Below are 8,893 nucleotides of genomic sequence, written 5' to 3' on the forward strand. Positions count from 1 at the left end.
ATAAAGATTAACTTTATCGAACAAAACACACATTTATTGTGTAACATGAAGTCCTGTGAGTGCCATCTTATGAAGATCAAAGGTTTGTGTTTCATTTAATCGCTATTTCTGACTTTTATGAGCCCTCTCCTTGGCTGGAAAATGGCTGTATGGTTTTCTGTGACTAGGTGCTGACCTAACATAACATCGTTTGGTGTGCGTTTGGTGTGCTTTTGCCGTAAAGACTATTTGAAATCGGACACTGTGGCTGGATTTACAAGAAATGTATCTTTAAAATGGTGTAAAATACTTGTATGTTTGAGGAATTTTAATTATGGGATTTCTGTTGTTTTGAATTTGGCGCCCTGCAATTTCACTGGCTGTTGTGTCCCACATGTACCAGAGAGGAAAATATTTACCAAATAAAGAAAAGTAAAAAATAATTAAAAAGCAACACACTAAAATGACAATAATGAGGCTATATACAGGGGGTACCGGTACCGATGTGTGGGGGTACAGGTTAGTCGAGGTAATTTGTACATGTAGGTAGGGGTGAAATGACTATGCATAGATAATAAACAGAGAGTAGCAGCAGTGTAATAGCAAATATAGGGGAGGGTCAATGCAAATAGTAGGGGTGGCCATTTGATTAATTGTTCAGCAGTCTTATGGATAGACTTGGCGCTCCGGTAACGCTTGCAGTGCGGTAGCAGAGAGAACAGTCTATGACTTGGGTGACTGGAGTCTTTGACAATGTTTTGGGCTTTCCTCTGACACCGCCTACTATATATAGGTCCTGGATGGCAGGAAGCTTGGCCCCAGTGATGTACTGGGCTGTACTACCCACTGTAGCTCCTTACGGTCAGATGCCGCACAGTTGCCATACCAGATGCAACCGGTCAGGATGCTCTCGATTGTGCAGCTGTAGAACTTTTTGAGGATCTGAGGATCCATGCCAAATCTTTTCAGTCTCCTACGGGGGAAAAGGTGTTGTCGTGCCCTCTTCACAACTGTCTTGGTGTGTTTAGACCATGATAGTTCGTTGGTGATGTGGACACCATAGAACTCGAAACTCTCGACCCGCTCCACTACAGCCACGTCAATGTTAATGGGGGCCTGTTCGGCCCGCCTTTTCCTGTAGTCCACTACCACTACCACTAGCCTAGTTGTGTTGTCAACTAACTTAATGATGGTGTTGGGAGTTGTGTTTTGCCACGCAGTCATGGGTGAAGAGGGAGTACAGGAGGGGACTAAGCATGCGCACCTGAGGGGCCCCAGTGTGGAGGATCAGCGTGGCGGATGTGTTGTGCCTATATCCTTATGACCTGGGAGGCACCCGTCAGGAAGTTCGGAATCCAGTTGCAGAGGGAGGTGTTTAGTCCCAGGTTTCTTAGCTTAGTGATGAGCTTTGTGGGCACTATGGTGTTGAACGCTGACCTGTAATCAATGAACAGCATTCTCACATAGGTGTTTATTTTGTCCAGGTGGAAAAGGGCAGTGTGGAATGCGATTGAGATTGCGTCATTTGTTGGGGCGGTATGCAAATTTGAGTGGGTCTAGGGTATCCGGCATGATGCTGGTGATGTGACCCATGACCAGCCTTTCAAAGCTTGTCTTTGCTACCGATGTGAGTGCTACAGGGCAGTTATTATTTGGGCAGGTTACCTACCTTTAGGGGCGGCAGGTGGTAGTGGTTAGAGTGTTGGGCCAGTAACCGAAAGGTTACTGAATTGAATACCCCAGCTGACAAGGTACCAATCTGTTGTTCTGCCCATGAACAAGGCAGTTAACCCTTTGTTCCCCGGTAGGCCGTCATTGTAAATAAGAATTTGTTCTTAACTGACTTGCCGAGTTAAATAATGGTTCAATAAAAAAAAAACATTTAAAAACCTTTGCTTCCTTGGGCACAGGGACTGTGGTGGTCTGCTTGAAACATGTAGGTATTACAGACTTGGTCAGGGAGAGGTTGAAAATGTCAGTGAAAACACTTGCCAGTTGGTCCACACATGCTTTTTAAATAATATTTGTTTTACCTTTATTTACCTTCTTATGGCTGGGTGGGGGGGCAGTATTGAGTAGCTTGGATGAATAAGGTGCCCAGTTTAAACTGCCTGCTACTCAGCCACAGAAGTTATGATATGCATATTATTAGTGGATTTGGATAGAAAACCCTCTGAAGTTTCTAAAACTGTTTGAATGATGTCTGTGAGTATAACAGAACTCATATGGCAGGCAAAAACCTGAGGTATCTGAGGTTTGCAGTTTTTCAACTCTTTGCCTATCCAAGATACAGTGTAAATTTGGTACGATTGCACTTCCTAAGGCTTCCACTCGATGTCAACAGTCTTTAGAACCTTGTTTGAGGCTTCTACTGTGAAGGAGGAGAGAATGAATGCTGTTTCAACAAGAGGTCTAACTGAAGGCCATGAGCTGATCACGCTTGCTCCCGTAAGAGGTAGCTGCGTTCCATTGCATTACTAAAGACAAAGGAATTAGTAGGTTGGAACATTATTGAAGATTTATGTTAAAAACATCCTAAAGATTGATTCTATACATCATTTGACATGTTTCTACGTAATTTAACTTTTTTGACAATTCGTCTGAACAAGTGCATTATGCATTTGGATTACTGGGCTAAACGATCAAACAAAAAGGAGGTATTTGACAATAAATTATGGACTTTATCGAACAAAACAAACATTTATTGTGGAACTGGGATTCCTGGGAGTGCATTCTGATCAAGATCATCAAAGGTAAGTGAATATTTATAATGCTATTTCTGACTAATGTTGACTCCACAACATGGCGGGTATCTGTATGGCTTGTTTTTGTGTCTGAGCGCTGAACTCAAATATTGCATGGTGTGCTTTATCCGTAAAGCTTTTTTGAAATCTGACACAGCGGTTGCATTAAGGAGAAGTATATTTAGAATTCCACACATAACACTTGTATCTTTTATCAATGTTTATTATGAGTATTTCTGTAAATTGATGTGGCTCTCTGCAAAACCATTGGATGTTTTGGAAGCAAAACATTATTGAACATAACGCGCCAATGTAAACTGAGATTAAGTTTATCGAACAAAACATACATGTATTGTGTAACATGAAGTCCTATGAGTGTCATCTGATGAAGATCATCAAACGTTAGTGATTAAATTTATCTCTATTTGTGCTTTTTGTGAGTCCTCTCTTTGGCTGGAAAAATGGCTGTGTTTTTCTGTGACTAGGCGGTGACCTAACATAATTGTTTGGTCTGCTTTCGCAGGAAAGCCTTTTTGAAATCGGACACTGTGGTGGGATTAACAACAAGTTTATCTTTAAAATGGTGTAAAAAACTTGTATGTTTAAGGAATTTTAATTATGAGATTTCTGTTGTTTGAATTTGGCACCCTGCACTTTCACTGGCTGTTGTCATATCGATCCCGTTAGCGGGATTTCAGCCGTAAGAAGTTTTAACTAGGCAAGTCAGTTAAGAACAAATTCACATTTTCAATGACGGCCTAGGAACAGTGGGTTAACTGCCTTGTTCAGGGGCAGAACGACAGTACACGTCCTGTTAATCCATCTGGGCTTTGTGAATGTTGACCTGTTTAAAAGTCTTGTAATGGTCCGGATTTGTGTCCAGTTGAAAGGGGCAGCTCTAGCTTTTAGCTCGATGCAGATGTTGCCTGTAATCCATGGCTTCTGGTTGGGATGTGTACGTACAGTCACTGTGGGGACGACGTTGCTGATGCACTTATAGATGAAGCCAATGACTGAGGTGGTATACTCCTCAATGCCATTGGATGAATCCCGGAACATATTCCAGTCTGTGCTAGCAAAAGAGTCCTTTAGCGTAGCATCCGCGTCATCTGACCACTTCCGTATTGAGCGAGTCACTGGTGCTTCCTGCTTTAGTTTTTGCTTGTAAGCAGGAATCAGGAGGATAGAATGATGGTCATATTTACCAGGTGGAGGGCAAGGGAGAGCTTTGTATGTGTCTGTGTGTGTGGAGTAAAGGTGGTCTAGAGTTTTTTTCCCCTCTGGTTGCACATGTGACATGCTGGTAGAAATTAGGTAAAACGGATTTAAGTTCACCTGCATTAAAGTCCCCGGCCACTAGCAGGACCGCTTCTGGATAAGCATTTTCTTGTTTGCCTATGGCCTTATACAGCTCATTGAGTGCGGTCTTAGTGCCAGCATCGCTTTGTGGTCGTCAATAGACGGCTACGAATAATATAGATGAGAACTCTCTTGGTAGATTGTGTGGTCTACAGTTTATCATAAAGTACTCTACCTCAGGCGAGTAATACCTTGAGACTTCTTTAATATTAGATTTCGCGCACCAGCTGTTATCGATAAACAGAAACATAACCCCACCACTCGTCTTACCAGACGTAGATTCTTTGTCCTGCCGATGCATAAATAATTCTGCCAATTCTATATTATCCGTGTTGTTGTTCAGCCACGATTCGGTGAAACATAAGATATTACAGTTTTTATTGTCCTGTTGGTAGGATAATCTTTTTTTCTTTTCCAATGATTGCACATTGATCAATAGAAATGTTGGCAATGGAGGTTTACACACTCGCCTACAAATCTCAGAAGGCAGCCCGACCTCCACTCCCTTTTTCTCTGTCTTTTCTTCACGCAAATGACGTGATCATTGTGCCACCTAAACTGCCTTGAAATACAGTATCTTTTCCACAACCAAATATATTGCTTTTTCAGCTGTTTGAAGCTGGTGTACAAAACCAACAGTAAAAGAAGCAAAAAAACGTATCTTAAGCAGCGTTACCCATGCAGAGCAAGGGGAACAACTACTAGAAGGCTCAGAGCGAGTGACGGTTGAAACGCTATTAGCGTGAGCTAACTAGCTAGCCATTTCACTTCAGTTACACCAGCCTCATTTCGGGAGTTGATAGGCTTGAAGTCATAAACAGCACAATGCTTGACGCACAACGAAGAGCTGCTGGCAAAACACAAAGAAAGTGCTGTTTGAATGAATGTTTACGTGCCTGCTTCTGCCTACACCGCTCAGTCAGATACTTAGATAACTGTATGCTCAGTCAGATTATATGCAACGCAGGACACGCTAGATAATATCTAGTAATATCATCAACCTTGTGTAGTTAACTAGTGATTATGATTGATTGCTTTTTATAAGATATGTTTAATGCTAGCTAGCAACTTACCTTGGTTTACTGCATTCTCGTAACAGGCAGTCTCCTTGTGGAGTGCAACGAGAGAGAGGCAGGTCGTTAATTGCGTTGGACTAGTTAACTGTTAGGTTGTAAGATTGGATCCCCTGAGCTGACAAGGTGAAAATCTGTTGTTCTGCCCCTGAACAAGGCAGTTAAGCCACCGTTCCTAGGCCGTCATTGAAAATAAGAATGTGTTCTTAACTGACTTGCCAAGTTAAATAAAGGTATAACAAATCAAATAAAAAAATCTGAATACAAATATTCCAAAGCATGCATCTTGTTTGGAATAAGGCACTAAAGTAAAATTGCAAAGAAATTTGAATGCAAAGCATTGTGTTTGGGGCAAAACCAACACAACAAGTCACTGAGTACCACTCTTCAAACATGGTGATGGCTGGATCATGTTATGGGTATGCTTGTCATAGAAAAGGTCTATGGATGTTTTTATCCCCAATTTCCATCTTGTCTCCCAAACGGTCTTGGAAGGCGAAAATCGAGTGATACGTCCTCCGAAACATGACCCACCAAACCGATATTCTTAACACCCGCCCACTTAATCCGTACGCCAGCCGCACCAATGTGACCTAGGTCATTCAACTGATGACCTAGGTCAGCCTGCAGGCGCTTGGCCAGCCACAAGAAGTCGCTAGAGCGCGATGAGCCAAGTAAAGACCCCCCGGCCAAATCCTTCCCTAACCCGGACAATTCTGGGCCAATTGTGCGCCGCCCTATAGGACTCCCGATCACGGCCGGTTGCGACACAGCCTGGGATCAAACCCGGGTCTGTAATGACACCTCTAGCAGTGTGATGCAGTGCCTTAAAACGCTGTGTCAATCAAGAGGCCCTAGTGAGTGTATTTTTTAAATAAACAAAATAGAGCTAAGCACAGGCAAAATCATAGCGAAAAACATGCTTCAGTCTGCTTTCCAACAGACACTGGGAGAAATTCACCTTTCAGCAGGACAATAACCTAAAACACAAGTCCAAATCTACACTGGAGTTGCTTACTCCCTGCCAAAGGTGATTCTAACATGTATTGATTCAGGGATGTGAACACTTATATAAATAAGATATTTCTGTATTTTCAATATATTAGCAAAAATGTCTATATTACATCATGTTCATCTATAAGTGTCTTTGTTGAGCTTCACAATCAATTGTAGACACTTTCAGGTGATTTGGATATGATGCGCAAAAAAAAAATGCTATTATCGGTCACATGACATAAATGGAATTTGTGCCACAAATGCTAAAATGTTAGCATGTGGAAACGGTGCCAGGGTAACGAAACCATAGCATGGATAGCTGTCATACTTTGTCGAAAGACTGCTTAAAGGGTAAGGAAACTAATGTAATTTTGTAATTTGGGTGAACTAGCAAGCTGGTCGCATTGATGAACCCATGCTATTACTTAGCTATCCGCCTAGCGCCGCATTGAAAAAAAGTTTTTTAAAAGATTGTAGAAGGTGGGTAAAATAAGTATTAAACGATATCACAACATGCTTCAGTCATATCATATATGTATCAATATTGGTGTAAAACACTAATCATAATCACACCTCATTCCTCTATATTTTTTAAATAGTATTTTCCTCCATGATTCTGTTTGTGGTGAAAGGTTCCTCTGTCTGCTGCGCCAGCACTATCATGTGACCTAGCGTTGGCACAACTCAGAACCATCACATCACTCTCCAGTGGAGCAGATTATAGCCAGTCTGTCTGGACTCCATGCAATTTAGCCTGTGCACATTTTCCCAGACCCAGGCATCACAATACATGTATTGAGATAAGCTGAAAATGAGGCAACTTGCACTCATGCCCACAGACAGACATACAAGTCATTGTGTGAGGGGAAACAAGCATACTGTCACACCAATAATAATGGTTTCCACACTGGGCCTTGCAGCAGAATGTAACAGGTGTATAAGCTAAATGTGCTCACTATTCACTATTTGCAAAAAGCATGAGTTTGCAAAACTTGAGGTGAACATATATTTGCACTTATGGGAAATGAGTCATTATAAACTATACTCAATCTCTCAAAATACAATTTGGCTCAATGCCGCATAAACCACGTTAATCAGTGAATTCATATTTATTGGCAAGAATGCACAGCTATAACAAAAAAAAACGTTTAAAAAAACTATGGAGAAATGATCAAAGTTGCACTTGCAAAAGGAATACTGAGAGGACTCAAAACAGGGACCATATCACGCCATCCCTCATGTTACATTTGGGAATGTAGAATGCAAAAGGTATTCACCTATTTTACTCCAGGGCCATTACTATAGGCCTATACTTCTACAAAGCGGTAATGTAGCCTATTATTAGCACAGTAACGCTGTAAAATATTACACTTACCTTGACCTGCGCGCTAACTTCGTTCGTAGCCTTCCCTGTGGCACATTCCCTTGAGAGAACTTGACAGACCGACTGCATAGGGCGCAAATCCAGAAATGTTAATCACATGTCTTGTTAACAAGAGAGAAGAAAGTCTCCGCCTCCCTGCACTAAACTTCAAAAGGTCAGGCTCAATAATACTCACTAAATCCTTACGTGAATTTGTATGATGTTGATTGCTATTTGGATTTGTCTCTATTGTCGACATAAGAGGTAGGCCCTATTAAGCCGTAATAAGCCTTAAATAAATATAAATAATATGAAAAACTTCCTAAAAAGTTATTCATATTGATTCAGTTTAGACAATATGGCCAAAAATATCAAAATATATTTGGGCGATGAGTATATATTTTTTAAACTTGTATTTATCCTTTATGTAACCAAGGAAGTCACAATTGAGATCTCTTTTTCAAGTCTGAGTGTGAGTGAGTGTATGGTATTAGTGATTGTGCTTCAATACAATGTGTCAAAGTGTTTTGAATGTTTCCCTCATTGGCATTTCAGGACATGACATATAACATATGGAGGCAAGGTATTAGGGAAAGCAGGAGGACTTCCTGTTACTTTCTCTCAAATTAACTTAAGAAAAACACTCAGTACACAGCTGAAAGGCAAAACAATAGCTCTCTCAACAGATCCTCACTTTCCAGGTTATAATGACAGGTCTTGTGGAAATCTAGAACACTTGAACTTCAACATCTCACCACTAGTATTTACGTGACTGCCTACTGTGGGGTGTTTCAAGGTGTAACTGGAAGACACTTCATCATTAAGGCTAACATGCTGACCACATCGCTCAAGTCACGTGCGCTGCAAAATAAATGTACACATAGATGTTATTCAATCATTGCACCCACACTGCTCGCGCGCGTCTGCATGGCCAGGCGCTAAAATAGAAATTGGTTCTATTTCTGACCCTCAAAGCGGTGCAGGTCCTGCCTCTCCCATCTCCTCACTGGTTTTTAGGAGCATACACCCACGTGGGTGATTGAAATATGAACTTACATCCACACTCCGGTCAGTTGTAGTAATGCTGTAAAGTTGTTTGCCAACCGCCATATGAAGTTCAAAGACGAAAAAGAAGCCTGAAGGAGGAGATATGACGAAAAACTAATTTGGTTTACTGTTTTATCTGTGGATTAGTCGTCAGAGTAGAGGACCTTGTGCATTTCAGGTAAAATAACAACCAAATGTTTATATACCAGGACAAATTAGCTAGCAACAGCAAGCTAGTTACCTAATTTGCCATAAATGTTTAATGCTTTTTGACCTGTCCCCAAATTAATAATTAGTTCAGAGTTTGTTTTGATATTTCAACCTGTGTGTCA

General features: G+C 41.2%; 1 protein-coding gene across 4 annotated transcripts in view; it reads right to left on the reverse strand.

Moving 5' to 3' along the window:
• LOC112225080 (melanophilin) overlaps positions 1 to 7,633 on the reverse strand; it is a 122,336-nt gene extending 114,703 nt beyond the window's left edge. For all 4 annotated transcript variants that reach the window (XM_024388695.2, XM_024388694.2, XM_024388693.2 and 1 more), the window contains exon 1: positions 7,527 to 7,633. The gene's annotated coding sequence lies outside the window, so the exon portion shown is untranslated. The remainder of the gene's footprint in view (positions 1 to 7,526) is intronic.
• Positions 7,634 to 8,893: the final 1,260 nt, after the last annotated feature.

Source organism: Oncorhynchus tshawytscha, linkage group LG26 (genome assembly GCF_018296145.1).
Source record: "Oncorhynchus tshawytscha isolate Ot180627B linkage group LG26, Otsh_v2.0, whole genome shotgun sequence".
NCBI lineage: Eukaryota > Metazoa > Chordata > Actinopteri > Salmoniformes > Salmonidae > Oncorhynchus > Oncorhynchus tshawytscha.